A 17,839-nucleotide genomic window follows, 5' to 3' on the forward strand; every position below is an offset into this window, starting at 1 on the left:
ATCTATAAACTCAGAATGACATTATGCAATTAAAAACAGAAGTAATGTAGAGTGATTCAAATGAGAAGTCAGACTCAGACACTGAGAAAGTTCAACAAATTCAATATCAATACGATGTTTACAGTAACACTGAAAATTGATTGCGAAAGCCTCTTTATTCCGCCAGAAAAACAAAACATTAAAATATGGAAATTCAATGAGAAGACTGAGTTGTAACAATCACGCGGTCCAGGAGGTGAAAGCTAAATTGTCTAAGTCTGGTCATCAATGAGATCAATACATTGAATATAAGTAGAGCAATAATATTATAATTAGTATTGTACGTTGGTCTTGAAGAATCAATTAATCAATAAATATAACATTTGCATAGCTGGACTGCTTACAAGTAAGCACGATCATAACGTTCATCAGAAAAATGGGAGATACAAATGACAAATTATGAGAGGTACAAAATGAGAGTACTAATGAGGGAAATCACAAATCGTAGGTTTCGAGAAGAGCAGAAGGCTTGAGAACTAATCTATATATCGAGCAAGATGAATTAATACAGTTAATACGAGAATACAAAGTATAATGAGTAGATCATAGCAACTGAGATAGTACACGATTACCACAGAGGAGACCAGAGCTGTGCCAAAGCATTGTGCTTACTGCTTGTCAAAGCACTTGAAGCCTTTTTGGTGCTCCCGAGCACTTTTTAAAACTAGTGCTTAGTAATTCGAGCACCTTATCGAAAGGCTTAGTGCTTAGTAATCTCTAAAGAGCTCCCGAGCACTAAAGTGCTCGTGATTACTTCTGGGGATTACTAAGCACTAAGACCTTCGGAAATCTTGTCGAAACACAAATAAGCGATCAACGCGTTGACAATTTACGAGCATGTCGTATAACGCAGACAACTATTTGATGAAGAAAAGGTGATCAAAATCAATTACGTCCGTTGAAAAGAAAAATAGATAGGGTAGACGTAGATTAAGGGTCCATTTTGCATTTTGCTTACCTATATGATTTCATTAGAGTTTATGTCATCTGAATTTTTTTCTGATATTTTAAAAATACCGACACAAATGAATTGAAACAAAAGAACTAGTTGTAAAGTACCGACTTGTGTAGAATTTTTTGACAATCGGTTAATTAAAAAATATGAGGAAATACAGCCGTTTGGCAGATGACGCAAAAATTGTGCAAAAACTTTCAAAATCAAATCAATCAACGAATGATATGTTACTGAATTGATTCGACTTGAATTCCATGTTTTGATAAATGATTTTAATTTTTCGTTAACTGTTGGAATGGAATGGAATCTCAACAAAACTATCAAACTATAGGGTACTTAAAGGATTTGTCAAAATCAGCTAACCGTTCGTTGCCGTGGGGCACACAAGCTTTTCCCTCCATTGATTCCTATGCTATTTCGGTCGAGTTTGAGTGGTGTTTTATTGTGTTTTGTGCATGTTTCTGGAAAAAATTTTGTTCCCGACGTTAGATCTCCTAATCATGGACGACAGTTCGTTTATTCGAGTCTTTTCCTTAAAATTCCGAACAGTGGGTATTCTGAAAACTTTACACTGTAGCTTTCACCTCTACTACCACACTTGATTATACAACAAAAAGCAGGCATTTCCTCATTACCTGCGAAAGTATACAAATCAAAAACTTTAACACACACCGGTTCAAAAAAATACTTTGTGTGCCCCGAAGCAACGAACGGTCAGCTGATTTTGAGAAGTAATCGCGAGCCTTTTGTGAAAAATCGGTGCTTAGTGCTCGAGACTCGGGAGCACTTTTTGTCAGTGCTTGTCGCTTAGTGCTCGAAGCACTTTTTATCAGTGCTCGGCAAAGCTCTGGAGGAGACCTTTCAGGGTGTAACAAGGACGACAGACTGTCAAACAGTATCATGGCGTACTACTGACCCTTGAACTAAATTAGAGGAGTTCTGAAGGAAATCAACTAAATCCAGTGTTCACCCTGGAGAACATGAGCATTCAGTCTAACAACAGAGTTGGCATGAGAAATGAGATAAACCTATTCAAATCAATAAAACGAGCATGAGAAGACGATAAATCAGCATTTTTCATCAAAGAGGAAGACATGAGAAAGTTCAATTCTGGAGCAACATACCCATTTTCATACGACAATCCAGAGAGGACTGAAAATCATTTTGTAGATTTTTTATAATCTCACACGTGTACACTTTTATTTTAGCACTCGGTTGGCCATGGAAATTTGACACAATTCACTCTGTATAGTACGAAAATGTGGGGTTATAATGCTTGTCAAAACATTTTTGGGTTTTGAATCAGCGCTATGTTGTCCATTCTACGTAAAAGACTCAGTAATTACGTATTTCATCACAATGTCAAATCACTTCGGAAAATATGTGACGAACATAATTGAAGTTTATACAAACTGATTGAGGTCATACCAAATCTGGTTATTTGCATGGAAAATTCAAGAGATCAGTTTTTAAATATAGTTATTTTTGCTGTGGAAGAAAATTGACTCATAATATGCAGTAGCTTGAGGAGAGTTAATGTTGGTTAGATCAGATATAGATTTAAAAAATATCAACCTGAAGATGAAATGCCTATGATGCAGTGGTTGGGAATCGGTTTCTCTCGAAGGATTTAATGGATAATTACAAGAATGTTAAATTCTTCAACAAAAATCATCTTGCATCAATGGAAGTACAAGGAATTAAAGGAAGTTTCAAGTCAAGAAGAACTTTCGACCAAAAATTTCACATGAATAAACAATAACTAACAGGACAACTGGCTTTTATTTATGGCTGTTTATTTTCGAAACTTTGATATAATAATAATGTATTCATTGGAACCTTGAGACATTTACAATTGAACAAGTCAAATGAAAAATAGAAAAATCAATTTTTGGGGAACTTGTTCTACGATGACATTCATCGAAAATGCTGTAGTACCTTTTTAAATTAATTCACTCAAACATAACATTCTCAACTGCCATCACTTTTTTGAGTCTCCAAATAGAAGTTAACCGCTTCATTCACAATCTGATTGTGGAAAAATTCACCTAAAATATAGGTAAGTCGTTCAGATTCAGATGAAACATTATACAGGGTTGGGATAAAGTTTGGCACCAAATTAATAACAGAACGGACGGTAATTCTGGAATTTATGATCAGGAGGTGAATGGCAAGCACTTCGAACATTCAAAATGATTTTTTTTTAATTATTTTCAATAAATTTTCTCTACTAGTAAAAGCCCTGAATTTTTTCTTTTTAAAGATTTTCATGAAAAATACGTCATGAAAAGCAGAAAGAGTTATCTAATACAAAGTATTTCGTTTTATTTCTCACTATTGATACAAATAACAACGATTTATTTATTTGAATGGATTTTTTCTGAAATGTACAAAAAGACTGAATTTCTTCTTTTTACAGATAATTTTTACATGGAACTCGATATGGACAGATCCAAAACAAGGTGCAATTTCAGAATCTGCAGAAATATACAGGGTGTCCCATTTAAATAAAAAAAAGTTTTGTCATTTCCGGTTAAACCGGACGTATCTCATTAATGAAAATATGATCATCAGATGCATTGTGGTCCATTACACTCAGCTGCCAAATTTCAAAAATATCGCCCGTTTTGTTTTAAAGATATTAATTTGGTGCCAAACTTTATCCCAACCCTGTATAAATTCACTTACATTGAATATGCTCGCTACCGTCTGTCTAACATATTGTGGATTTCAGAATATCAGGGTAACTATTTGAATGAGCAGAACTGAATTCTAAATAGCAATTCTAAAAACACTGTCTTCTCTTTTTTTTCAATCACTTTCGACATTTTCGTAATAAACATTGATTTAGTTGTGGCAACGGCGTTATGACATTAAACACATTTCATGACTGCCAACCTTACTCCGTTCTAGTTACAAAAACCTGAGGAAATTATTTCATGGCCAACCGACTGCTAAAATAGATGTGAATTGAGTATTCATATGTTTTTAAAATATTCAGTACGAGCAGAAAGGCATCGTTATCCCAAAAATGTTTATTCTGTACTGTATTTTCCTAAGCGGTTGAGTTCTTGTTTTTTATTTTAAATATATATACCTACTGTTTTGAGTTTTCAGTTTTAGAAGAACATAGAGTTTTTCGTCTGAATCTAACGTTTGGCGCGTTGTGACTATATAAGCGACTTTACTATTATTACGAATAAGTATATGTCAATGTCAAACGAAACAATTGAATTACTACTGTTATGTGATAGTCTGCAACTGCATTAGAGCTCTTGTTTTCTGAGTAATACAAATCAGAAACCATAACCGGCCTATTACTTTTAGACTTCGAGTTAGTAACAAAAACTAAGAAACTGTAATTTTCGATGATGCTGAAGTAGAAATAGATGCATAAGAATAGTTATTCGACAATCGGTAATTCAGATAACAGAGTATTGAGTCCATGAATAATTCAATTCAACAGTTTCTAATCAGAACTCTGAAAATGGCCGGATTGAAAAATTCAATGAAATCATGTTCGAATTACTCATAAAAAAATGCCTGTAGATATTATAATGATTTTCAAGTACGAGTTGAAACAAGCGCGTATTTCAGTCTAATTGAAAATTTAAATTTTTGTTCATAACATAATAATAATAATAATATAATAATAATAGTTTATTAATCCCCTAAGACACCACGGTGTATGAGACAAGTCATTATACATAACAGTTTAGCCCTCATTAACAATTTGGCGGCAATCTTGATAAAATTCATTTACAGAATAATAACATTTACTCAACAATATATTTTTAATTTTTTTTTGAAATATACATAATTAAGGGACTTTATAGTTTTTGGTAAACAGTTATACATTTTAATACACTGATAGGAGGGAGAGGACCTTCGTGTCCTATGCTTCGGCACAAGCAGGATGTCCTGATTTCTTGTCTGATATTTATGGTTATCGGATAATTTGGACCATTTATCAATATTTTCCTTGGCATAAACCAAACATTTTAATATATAAATGCATGGCAATGACAACAAACCGTGAGCAATGAGTGTAGGTCGACATGATGTACGAGTACTGAGATTGAAAATTCGACGTATAATTCGTTTCTGGGCAACAAAAGCTCTGTTGAAATCTACACAGTTACCCCAGACTAGGATATTATAGGGAAGTTGACTATAGGCAAGGCTATAATAGACTTGAATTAGTGAACTGAGGGGCAGGGAATCCCTTACTCTATTTATGGCAAAGAATGAAGAGTTCAGCTTTTTGCAGAGCATATCAACATGCGTGGACCAGCTCATTCTTTTATCCATGTATATACCCAAGAATTTACCATGGTCAGAAGAAGTAATCACGAAATTGGAATAACGTAACTCTAACGTATCATCAGGAATGCCCCTTGAACCAAAACACATGCAAACTGTCTTCTTCACATTTACAACAACTCTGTTAGCCCGGCACCAACAAGTGAACTGCTCTATAATAGCTTCACACGCATAGCGAAGCTCCTCCCTACTCCGTGCTGAAACCACAACCGAAGTGTCGTCTGCAAAGAGAACCAACAAAAAAAGAGCAATGTGAAGAGGTAAGTCATTTATGAACAATAAAAACAAGAGTGGTCCCAGAACGGAGCCCTGAGGAACCCCACAATCCACATCAAACATTTCCGAATACGTTGAACCCACTTTCACGCGCATATGCCTTTGATTTAGGTAACTACGCAGCCAATCAAGAAATATTCCCCTGAAACCCAGGTTGTAACATTTAGTAAGAATAAATTCAAAAGAAAGCGTGTCAAAGGCACAAGACAAATAAAAAAATAAACCAGCAACAAGTAGGTTTCTATCCATACATTCGTGCACACATTCCATGAAGTCAAGAGCAGCAGTCTGGGTTGACCGACCACTTCTGAATAATCATAAATATAATATATAAATATTCATAAATAATAGGACGACAGATTTGGATTAGTACCTAAGGAGAAAGGAATTGAAGAATGCGTCATCCCTTTTCTTCTAGCTCTTATAGTTCTCGAGATCCTCTCGGTGGACAAAAAATTTTGCCCAACCTGTACAAGTCAAAGAAACACCTTGTCTAAGTAACTAAATGCCACGCAGCCGCCGCCTCTGTATAGACAGCAGCCTGCTTGCGAGACACGCGCTGCACCCCCGCTAGGAACGGCCCTGGAGTAATATGCTGCTGTTTAAATGCACTCGATCGATTACCGCCGGTATTTCAGAAAAATCTGTCCTACTGGTATCCTAATTGAATACCTGTTATACAAATTCCGAGAACGGTGATACGCAATTGTCATCAAACTAATTGCGTCGATACAATTCCACAGCCACATTCGCCAAATTAATTGGCTTGGGGCTGCCTGCAAGCAGGGTAACGCGCTGGCGAAGTGCGAAAAGCGTATTATTTATTCAGATCCTATTAACTTCTCTGGGTACACAATATAATGGAGTTGTTAATAATTGAGCGATAAATATGACGAATGTCAGTTATCAAAAAGTAGAGCTTGCAAAGTTTTGGTTCAACGTTGATTGGGCGGGATGAAAATTGAATTGAGGAAGTGATCATGATGACCACTATCATATCGGTTATGTTTTCTCGGAAGATTTTATAGGGAACTTAGTTTTATGTTATTTTTCTGTAACCATTACGTGTCTCATACGATATTTGGGATGTTCTTGTGCTGTATCCGAATTATATTCACATGTAAATGTCATGTTCCCACTCCATGATATCCACGTAACATATTTGTAACTTTGTTCTTTATTTGCCATGTATCAGTTTAAAATGGAGACAGTATGACACCATTAACGTTTGAAGTACCTTTGCGGGCCCTGCAAAAATGAAGGATTGTGAGAAATGTAATTGACATTGTTGTTTTTAATATTCTTCAGTTTTTTGAGTTATAAAAACATTTTTTCAGCAGAATAGTGGATTACGCAAAGTGAAGTGCAAATATTATGCGTTCAATTAGTTATTTGTGCGTCACAGGGATTGTTCAGTGAAATTTTATAATATCATAATTAATTCTAAACTACGAAAAATCGTTACAAACTTTTTTATATCAGATGGCACACCCGGTATTTTTACATCTCGTTCAACGTAAAAATTAATTTCGAAACTTCATAAGGTTTTCCTACTCCTAAACTTGATAGTTTCTCAGCAGTTTTTGACGATTATTTGTAGTTGATGTTAAAGAATTAATTATGATCCCTCTGTATATTCCAGAGTTGAATTTTTTTTTATGTGTAGGAGTACCCAACCTGTCTACTCGAAAAAATACTCTCTGTATCGGTAGCGTAACAAGTTTTTTCATTAATTGCTATATTAAAAAACATCACATTTTAGATTTTTCGCCATTATCTCGTAAAGAGTGCTTCTAAGGTTTAAAGTAATCTGAAGAAAATCATCATAATTTGAGCTTGCCATTCCATTTTTGAAGTCAAATACAGGGTTATGCATTTGAAAAAGTGTAACTTAGGTCTATATCTTTGTTTTCGAACACCCTATATATATGACAATAATTTCAAATTGTACTTTTGAACATCCTACATACATCGCAAGTAAAGATTTTCAAAATATCTACCGGGCCACCCGGTATATGAATTAATCGAATCAAATTTGATCTCTTTCGTAAAATGGATATATTCATATATTATTTCAAGAGCTTGTAGAAAAAATATTGTTCCTAACTATTGCGAAAAGTGTCTTGCCCGCACTTGATAGGAAAATAACTATTTTTCATACCACATTGATATTTGAACTATTTATGCTCAAAATCAGTACAGTGAAAGACTCGATATAATGAATTGAACGGAAACAATCTACTTTATACTATACACTTGAACAGGTTTATCTCTGAATCAGATACAAACGACAATATTAGTAAATTTACAGAGCAAAGCGGACGGAATGAAACAGGATCCGATCTCAAACGTTATACGGGGTTTACGGACGAGTTCGCCAGCCAGAACCTAAGACGCACACTTAACGGACAGGTATCGGACCTCAGCCAGGTTAGGGATGAAACAAGACAGCACAGATTCCCGATAGCTCACACCTAAATGCGTTCTTCACCCCCTGAGTATCCACGCCAGCGGGGTTCTTCGATAACAGCAGTGGTGAGCGTCGGACAAGTGCTTTCCGCACCCCCTGAGTATCCACGCCAGCGGGGTGATTCGGCAGTAGGAGTGGAACTCAAACTAGGCCCGGGTGTCCACTGGAAGCGTATTCGTGCGGCTACGCGCTCACGCGAAACGAGCGTGAACGTACGGCAAGCCGCTACAGATGCCAAGTAACGTATTTCAATACAGCGTTGTCCACTGCAGGCGACTTCGAGCGGGCGTATGCAAGCGTCTACGAGCTCGTACGCGCGATCCGCCTGAAATGGGATCTGTAGCGCGTGCACGCCCGTTGAGCTCATTCATTTCAGTCCGGTTATATTGAGATTCAATAAGGATTTTGTGCCTATAAAAGATTTCTATTGTTTTAATGGCTTCATCAGTGACCGAATTAAATCATCTTGGGTTTTTTCCTTCAAAGGAATTGAGCATAACTTTTGGCGGCCAAGAAATGGGGTTTTTTGTAGTTTTTCAATCAAATATCCTCAAGTGAGCGTCGGATAAGTGCTTTCCGCACCCCCTGAGTATCCACGCCACCGGGATGATTCGGCAGTAGGAGTGGAACTCAAACTAGGCCCGGGTGTCCACCAGTGTAATCATCTACAATTTCTACAAAGTTTCCTCCTTATCTAAACTTTATTCATTAAATTTTTCTGAGTAAACTCGTGGTGAAACTTGAGCTTCGCAAAATATTGGCAGCGGTGGGATTCGAACCCACGCCTCCGAAGAGACTGGTGCCTTAAACCAGCGCCTTAGACCGCTCGGCCACGCTACCTCCTGCTCAAACTAGTTTTCACTATCCATGATGTGTAATTCCGGAAGCTCCAGAAATAGATCAAAAGTTTACGCGCCCAACGTGGGGCTCGAACCCACGACCCTGAGATTAAGAGTCTCATGCTCTACCGACTGAGCTAGCCGGGCTTACGATCCGATCTCAAACGTGATACGGGATTCACGGACATGTTAGCCAGCCAGAACCTAAGACGCACACTTAACGGACAAGTATCGGACCTCAGCCAGGTTAGGGGATGAAATAAAACAGTTACTAACAGTAGAGGTGAGGGTTGGAAAACAAGGGAGGAAGGGAGTTAGCCACTCCAAATTGCGCTCTTTCCCCCCTGAGTATCTACGCCAGCGGGGTGCTCTACTAGCAGTAGGAGTGGACGTTGGGCAGTAAGGGATGAAGTTTTTGCCACTACAAAGTGCGCTCTGCACCCCCTGAGTATCCACGCCAGCGGGGTGCCTTACTAGAAGTAGGAGTGGAGCTTGAACTCTGGTATGGGAAGGGTAGAAAGGGAGGCTGGATTTCCAACAATATAAAAAAACGGAGTGACGTCTTACCTATGGTTTCGGTACGGGCACTTGCACTCGAAAATTTAAAACCACCAAATAAAAGTAAAGCAAAAAAAAAGAATTTTATTCTGACTGGTGGAAAAGAAACTCAAAATAAAAGAAATATTCTTAACGGCAGAAAAAAAAATTCGGGGCAGTTAATCCTAAGTGAAGTGACCTGCGGGGGGGACACCTGATTTTATACCCACAAGGGGGGGGTGCGGAAATTATATGTGTCCCGGCTGTCGGATTTGCGTCGAAAAAGACGTCTTAATTTCGACTTATCTGTGCTAGCAAACAAAAACTCGATTATCTTCCAATTCAGGATGTTTTATACGGTTCGACATAGTTTTTCAGAACTGAAAACGGAATAAAAACGGTGCGGAATGTTTACAATTCGGAATGATGTCGGAATCCTGAATTGGAAACTTAAAATATTCCTCTCAAAATTAATTCAAAATAAAATTAGGTACTTGAAATGAAACAAAAAGATTATTCTAAAATGAGGGTGCATTTTTGACAGAAATGGATTTAATCGATTTGTATCAACCCCATATATGAGCGTGAGAACAGCAACCCCTTAAATCTTAAACAGGCGGGTGAGGGGTTGAGCGACATCTTGTTTCAAAGGCGTTTTCAACATTGCCATACACTTGAATTTTTTGTCAGAACTATCGAATCCTCAAGAAACGAGTAGAATAGTTGCGAGAGCTAGAGTTGTATACTGGACCCATAATAATTATCACTCAAAAACAAAATATTGAAAGAAAATTTTGAAATTCCTTAATGTCCAATTCACTTTCTTTTTCCATTTTGTTTCGTGTATCTGGTATGAACCGATCATACAACAATTTGGTATTGAGTAGGTTAAAAGTATAGGTGAATGATTTGGCAAGGTAGTACCAGTTACACGTTTCAATTTTATCTTGGCTAACATGCTCTCCAACATAGAGATTATCAACATGATCATTAAACGCTGACAAAGAGCTAAAGATATTTCGTTGGAAATAATGAGAAAAACTATCTCTAGCATAGCGTGACTAAAGGGTTGCAGGGCTGGCCAAATTCCATAGGCCCTCGATTCAAAAAAATTCCAGCATTTTGATATACAGGGTGGGCAAAATTCGTTGTCTACTGAGGGGATCTCGAGAACTATAGCAGCTAGAAGAAAACGGACGACACATTCTCGAGCTCTTTTCTCCTGACTAATCCAAAACTGAAAACAGATCCAGCCTAACGTTCATAGATTTTGAGTTATGAACGAAAATTGAGAAATTGTCATTTTTAATGAACCTGAATAACTCGCTTATTTGAACTCGTATTCGAAATCTGTTGTTACATTCTACAGGCACTTTTTTATGAGGAGTTCGAATATGATATCAATAAATTTTTTGATCCAGTCATTTTCGAGATACGACAGGGATTTCTGATATTTCAAATGTAAACTATAGTTGAAAGTTCTTTCATCTTGCTGAAATTTTTTTGCTGATTTCAAAAATGTATCATATGTCGCTATTCACATGAATATAACGTAAGAAAAAAAATTTAATACAATTCGTCAAGCGACTGTAGGCGAGCCGAGAGGGTTCACTCGCTATACCACAGTCGATCAGGACATAATAAGTATGGAAATGGAGTAAACAGTACTTCTCCAGGTGCCAACCGGCACCTCAGATCTTGGAGCGACCATTCTACGGAATTATCGAGGTGCCGGGTTTGCACCTGGAGGAGTACTTTTTACTCCATTTCCATATTATTTCCTGACCCAATGCTGGCCGTCAGTCGCTTGACGAATTGTTACATTCGTTGACTGTAGGTTGAAGTTTTTGCTTCATTAATTTTTACAGGTCTTGAAACAAACACGACAATCAATAAGTGGAATTTTATATGATATCTACTAATAACTAATATACGATATATTTTAGATTAACTAGGGTATGCGTTATAACTATTATATACGATTATAAACAAGACTTTTACGAGACTCTCGCACAAGACTCAAGACCAGACCTTATCACAGATTACAGAGATCTCTGTAATCTGTGGACTTATTGGGCATCCTTGAATGTTATTTCGACTTATCCTGTAAGAACTATTTTGAAACACTTTCAAATTCAAGTTGTTTCAGAAGATCCTATTTTTTGTTTTGTTAACTGTACATGTTAACTTGAAATCTGAAAATGTTAACTTGAAACCTGATATTGCAAACCTTCATTTTAGATATACATATTATACAAGGTGAGTCTTTGATACGTACAAATATTTCAATAGTACATTCTTGAGGTCAAAAGAAATATTTTTTTTTGTACAATTTTTTTCGATTCGGTTCTGATAAAAAGATGAAGACATTTTAAGTTTTCATAATGAGCTGTGCCAGCCCTGGAAAAACAAATTTACCTTCAAATTAACTAGCAAAATCTTTGACACTACACATTTGTGGATCTTTTGAAAAGAGTTGCTTTCGGTCAAAGTACGTAATAGACATAATGAGAAAACTAGAAGACGTGGGTGATATCTTGTTTTCGAAGAAAATTCATGAAATAAATGAAAAACTATGTACCGAAATTCATTTCATCCGATAAAACCGTTTGAGAGATAGAACTGAAAATAACATTTTTAGGTACAATATTTTAAACCGATCTGACTATAAAAAAAGTGTTTCTTTTGACCTCAAGAATCTAGTGTTGAAATATTCGTACGAGTTTAAGACTCACCCTGTACAGGAGAACAATAGAGCAAAAATGTCAAATGGCATGTCTCTGTCTGATCTAGTGTTTTTACCCGAATAATCTCTGAAATATGTTTTTGGAGTCTTGGAGTTTGGAGACTATCCAATGGATCAAAAGATGCATCATTGTTCATCCCATCCTATACGGCCTTGTACACAGCTACACTATTGAATTTGCAAAAGTTGTTTTCTTGCTGAAATTTGTCTGAGTGTAAAAAGGACATACACAAGATATTTCAGTTTTTTTACCAATATTTTAACGTGTAGATCTGAGTTTATGTTACAGTAATAGGTTATTCATAAGAATTTACTGTATTCCACGCTTTTTCAGAATCTACCATTATCTTATTTGGAAAATAAATTTTCTTGGGATACAAGCGGCAATGAGCTAGTGCAGTACTTGGATGGTGGATCGCTCTAGGTACGGATTCAACAGGCAAAAGTTTCATAATCACGTTTGTCCTGTCCAATTTTTCCACCATTGCTTCTCAAGATTTATCGAATAGAAATTCACGAAGCCACCACCCCCCATGCACGGTTAAAGTTATGCAAATAACCCATTTCCTGAAATCTCCGCAATTAACAGTATCCTTCATCTGAACTTGTCCATTTTTCTGAGAGCAATACTGCAAATTACATCCCTATGTATCAACCGCAGATGGCGCATAAATCAGTGCAGTCCACTAAACGCCATCAACAGAATGGCCTGCTACGATGAGAAGGGGCGGTTGGGGTGAAATTAAATAACAATCTAGTTCAGTATTACATTGTACGATATGGGACGATTCCGGAACAGCGTTAGTGCATTGACCAATGTGCAACACCAGCCTCAGTTTATTCAGAAAGTTGGTATTGATAAGAGTGGAAATGAAATTGCAAACACGGAAGAAAAGACTATGTGATTCCGTATATTATTACCATTTATGGATGAGACATGAACCTGGGAGTTACCTACTGTAAATTTTTCCAATAGATTAGGAAAAAGAGCTAATTGTTTTAGTACCATGGAACATTTGTTAGGAATTGAGGTGATATGCATATTCGAGTGAAATGAGCAAAGTGCCATCACAGGTATTTGGATTCGTTTATTGAAAAACTCTCAACTAACCCTACGTTTGTAAGGCTGGTTTCCCTTCTTTTTCAAATTCTAAATATTGATAAAAAAATCGACGACAACAGAAAAGAAATACAAGAATAACAATTGTCGGCGTAAGAAAGAGCTACAGGTTCCGTTTTTTCGAATTTAGGATGGAAAAAAAATTTCACTCTTTTTTTGAGGGGAGGGGATCTCGGAGATCTGGGCATCTAGGCTCTCGGCGAGAGTCGCAAAGTATAAAAGTGGAATAATACTTTCCGACTCCAACCGGTGGAGGAAGGTGATTACACTCGGTCGAGAAAAGAGCTACGAGAACTGTATTTACAAGGTTGGGATGGAAAAAACATCAATTTTTTTCGCGAGCTATGGCTGAGGCAAACCACAAGGGCCGAAGACCCGATTTACGGCCTGGGAGAACCTAGAGGGCCGCAAGCCCGAGCCACGGCCGAGGCGAACCACGAGGGCCAAAGCTTAGGCGTATCAGCCCAAAAATGCGAATCAGCCCGAAAAGGCGAATCTATACAGGGTCTTTCACGAGGGACCTCACCCATATTTATACGGGAAACTACTGTACGTATTTTCATGAAATTCAGCACTTATAAGTATTTCACGATGCTGATGAAATCTAAAATATTTTCAAGGCATGAGCACCTCCGGTTTTCCGGAAATGACGTCAACTTCCGTTTTTCAAATTAGAACACCATTTTTTTATTGCCGAAATAGATTCCTTAGAAAATTTCAAGTTATTTTTATGTAACATTTTTCAGTTTTGGTTGGAAAATTCTCTCTGAGCGGGAAAATTCGAAAAAAAAAATCTAAAATAGAGCTCCGCTGAAACAAGAATAACTTCGGGGTTTTTGAATGGAAAATTTTCATTTTTGGGATTTTTCAAGATGTAAGATTGATGTATCCACTTTAAAAATCGAAATCGCGATTCATGATACAGGGGGTGAAAAAATCGCTTTCAAAGTTAGGGATGACAAAATCGTGAAAAATCATTTTTTTCAAATTAGAACCCCATTTTTTTATGGCAGATATTGAATCTACGTTAAAAAATAATGTGAGTGTATGCATCACACCCTTGCCCTAAAATGGATATTTTCTGAGTTATTCACAAAAAACTGTTTTTCGCCTTGAATTTTCAGCTATTTCTTTTCCCTTCACGCCAAAAAGATGAAATTTTCAGGAACTGTTATTTGAACCATGCTGTAGATTTTTCACCCCTTCTTTAAACCGACTTCAAGTTACTATTTGGAGAACCATGGCAAACTCTCGCAGTTATAACTAGAGAAGATGCTCAAAGTTTTGACCGTTAATTTCTAGACATTTATTTATACGTCTCAGGAATGCTTCGTGCGTTGCTGTTCAGTTTCACAACTATGAATCTAAAAATCTAAACAAACCTGAACGCATTTCTGACTCGTTCTATGCAGTCCTCTTTATCAGTCAGGGGAGTTGAGTAGACAATATTTTTTATCCTACCCCAAACATAATAGTCTAAAAGAGTTAAATCGGGAGAACGTGGTGGCCAAAGATGTGGCCCATTGTTCGCCAACCATCGATCTTCAAATAGCCTGTCAGACTTTATTACATTCTCCATGAAGTAGAATGAGATTTAAATAATGTTCATTGGTAAAATTAGACATAGTGATCGATTTTATAACTTAATACGAATTATCACCAAATTAATAGTAAACACAAAATGCTACTGAATAAAGAGGAATTTGGCAGATGTAATTTATGATATCTATCATTAAAAAAAAGAATGTAAAACATGGTAAGTTTTTGCATATGGTTCATAAGGAATTATTTATTTATCACTGGAGAGAAAACCGATGGCCGATTAGTTGAAATAAAGAGGTTTTCGATACAAATTCGCATCAAAATTCGCCATCTATTCAGGAACAACCTGTAACTTTTTTCTCTTGCATATTAGGGTAGTAAAATCTAAAACATGGTTTAAGTAACAGTTCCTGAAAATTTCATCTTTTTGGCGTGAAGGGAAAAGAAATAGCTGAAAATTCAAGACGAAAAACAGAAAATATCCACTAAGGGCAAGGGTGTGATGCATACACTCACATTATTTTTTAACGTAGATTCAATATCTGCCATAAAAAAATGGGGTTCTATTTTGAAAAAATTGATTTTTCACGATTTTGTCATCCCTAACTTTGAAAGCGATTTTTTCACCCCCTGTATCGTCATGAATCGCGATTTCGATTTTTAAAGTGGATACATCAATCTTACATCTTGAAAAATCCCAAAAATGAAATTTTCCATCCAAAAACCTCGAAGTTATTCTTGTTTCAGCGGAGCTCTATTTTCGATTTTTTTTTCGAATTTTCCCGCTCAGAGAGAATTTTCCAACCAAAACTGAAAAATGTTACATCAAAATAACTAGAAATTTTCTAAGGAATCTATTTCCGCAATGAAAAAATGGTGTTCTAATTTGAAAAACGGAAGTTGACGTCATTTCCGGAAAAACCGGAGGTGCTCATGCCTTGGAAATATTTTAGATTTCATCAGCATCGTGAAATACTTATAAGTGCTGAATTTCATGAAAATACGTTCAGTAGTTTCCCGTATAAATATGGGTGAGGTTCCTCGTGAAAGACCCTGTATGCTTACTATATCGATAATGACATTTCGAAAACTGAAGCCAGCCTGTGGCAGGAATCGACTTCTGAGCATGTGCAAAAATATATCAAGAATAAAAATGCCTGAATAGCTTTGTCTCATTCTGATTCATGGTTTCATAAATAGACAGAAGTGCAATGATTTTACTTCAAAACCATTCGTATATTTTCGACCTCAACCTAACGCTGATATTGGTTTCAATCAGGTTCAAACTCAGGTTCATACGTAGTGCCTAGTATTGTATCCTCGATGTATAATCATTAGAAGTCGAAATTCCTGCCGGTTCAACTTTCGGCAGGATTTTCTGTGCAACCGCGTTTTTAATAGGTGGAATTCTCTTCCCGCTGAAGTTGTTGATGCGCCGTCGGTAAATTCATTCAAAAATCGTCTGGGCGAATATTTGCGCGTGTGATGTGCCTGAGTGGGAGGAGGATACAGACTTGTTTTTTTTTCCTTTTTTTTTGTTCATTCTTTGCGATTTTTTTAATGATAGGTACTTCTTGAATTTTTTTTTTGAATTTGTCTTGGTTAACTGTACTGTATCACACATGGACTCTCTTGTTTTATCATTGTTTGAAAGTTTACAGGCATAATCCTTTCTTATTTATTCTGCAACACTTTGCTCTTGGATTCATACTATAATAGAAAAACTATATGTTTTTACAAGAAACCTTCGCAAATTAACAGAAATCAACAAAATTGTAGGTCTATGAAAACATTCTTCCAAAGTTTGCAGTGGCGGCTCGTGGTCATGAGAGCTGAGGAGGCTAATAGTTTTCGAGGAGTGTTGGAACAAACTCTTATCAGTCAATAAAGTATACTTCTTCAACATAATGAAAAGTTGTCAGTTCTAAGATTAATTTTGAATGCAAGAGGATGCTATATGCTCCTTTGACTTGTTATGCCTTTCGATAGTTCGCGGTAAATTTTTCAAATCTGAAAACCCCGTTTTGAACCATGAAGTATATTCTGTTTGATGAGAAAATAGTAAATATGGCCAGCAAAATAATTTTTCCCGTTTGATCGATCCAGTTAACCAATCACATTTATCGTACCAAACAACACTGAAACTTCTATTCTGACGATTTTCGGTAGACTTTAGTGTAATTAAATTTGGTGGAGGTCTTGTAAAGGTTTTAACAACGTGTACAGTTAATTCTCAATATTCAATTCCATTTTATTTTTTGATCCGTATCAGTACTTACCCCTAACGCCCTAACAAAACAACCTATCTTAACAAGAATATATCACAAATTTCCCGAAGTTCCAGTTCTCCACGAAGTCCTTACATTCAAATTGAAAATTGAAATCATAACAACTACTGCCGGACAACGCCCCTACCGTCGGAGATCAAGCGAATATAGTCGAAGACGGCACGAAAGAATCAATGGAGAACAGGGGAGCTGAGCCTCCTCTGGTACATTTTACGGGCGAATATGGTACAGTAAGTCAGCTGAATTCTTGTTCGGTTAGTATGCGAGTCCAGAGAACGTATGCGTGAGTTACACTATCAACGGAGGCAGCAGGCCCAACAGCCTCCGTCCGAATAGGCAGTACTAGACTAGGAAATATTCACATTCAGTGTTGCCAATGGTAATTTACGGAATAATCCGAAATATCTGACAAAAAATCCGAAAAAATCCGATGCTTCCGTAACTTAATCCGAAAAAAATCCGCTCGTTCATCGAACAATTAAATAATTAAAAAAAAGATAAAATTATTTTCTATTCTCAATATTCCAATCATTTTTTCAATGTGAAAAATCTCCACTACCCTTTTGAGCTGCGAATATGATGCCCCCTAGTGGTAGCTGAATTTTGTACCAGGTCTAAAATACTGAATACGTTATTTATTTCGTTACCTAAACATGAACAAATACTTTTTCAAAAATCCCCATCGATCCCGCTTGTATAGTTTT

The 17,839-nt window shown here is 36.7% G+C and overlaps 2 non-coding genes across 2 annotated transcripts; both read right to left on the reverse strand.

The window, feature by feature from the left end:
• Positions 1-8,821: 8,821 nt before the first annotated feature.
• Trnal-aag lies at positions 8,822-8,903 on the reverse strand. The gene has a single exon. It is a non-coding gene; the product is annotated as a tRNA-Leu (tRNA).
• Positions 8,904-8,976: 73 nt separating this feature from the next.
• Positions 8,977-9,049, reverse strand: Trnak-cuu. The gene has a single exon. It is a non-coding gene; the product is annotated as a tRNA-Lys (tRNA).
• Between the last annotated feature and the right edge of the window lie 8,790 nt (positions 9,050-17,839).

This window comes from Coccinella septempunctata, chromosome 2 (genome assembly GCF_907165205.1).
Source record: "Coccinella septempunctata chromosome 2, icCocSept1.1, whole genome shotgun sequence".
NCBI classification, from domain to species: domain Eukaryota; kingdom Metazoa; phylum Arthropoda; class Insecta; order Coleoptera; family Coccinellidae; genus Coccinella; species Coccinella septempunctata.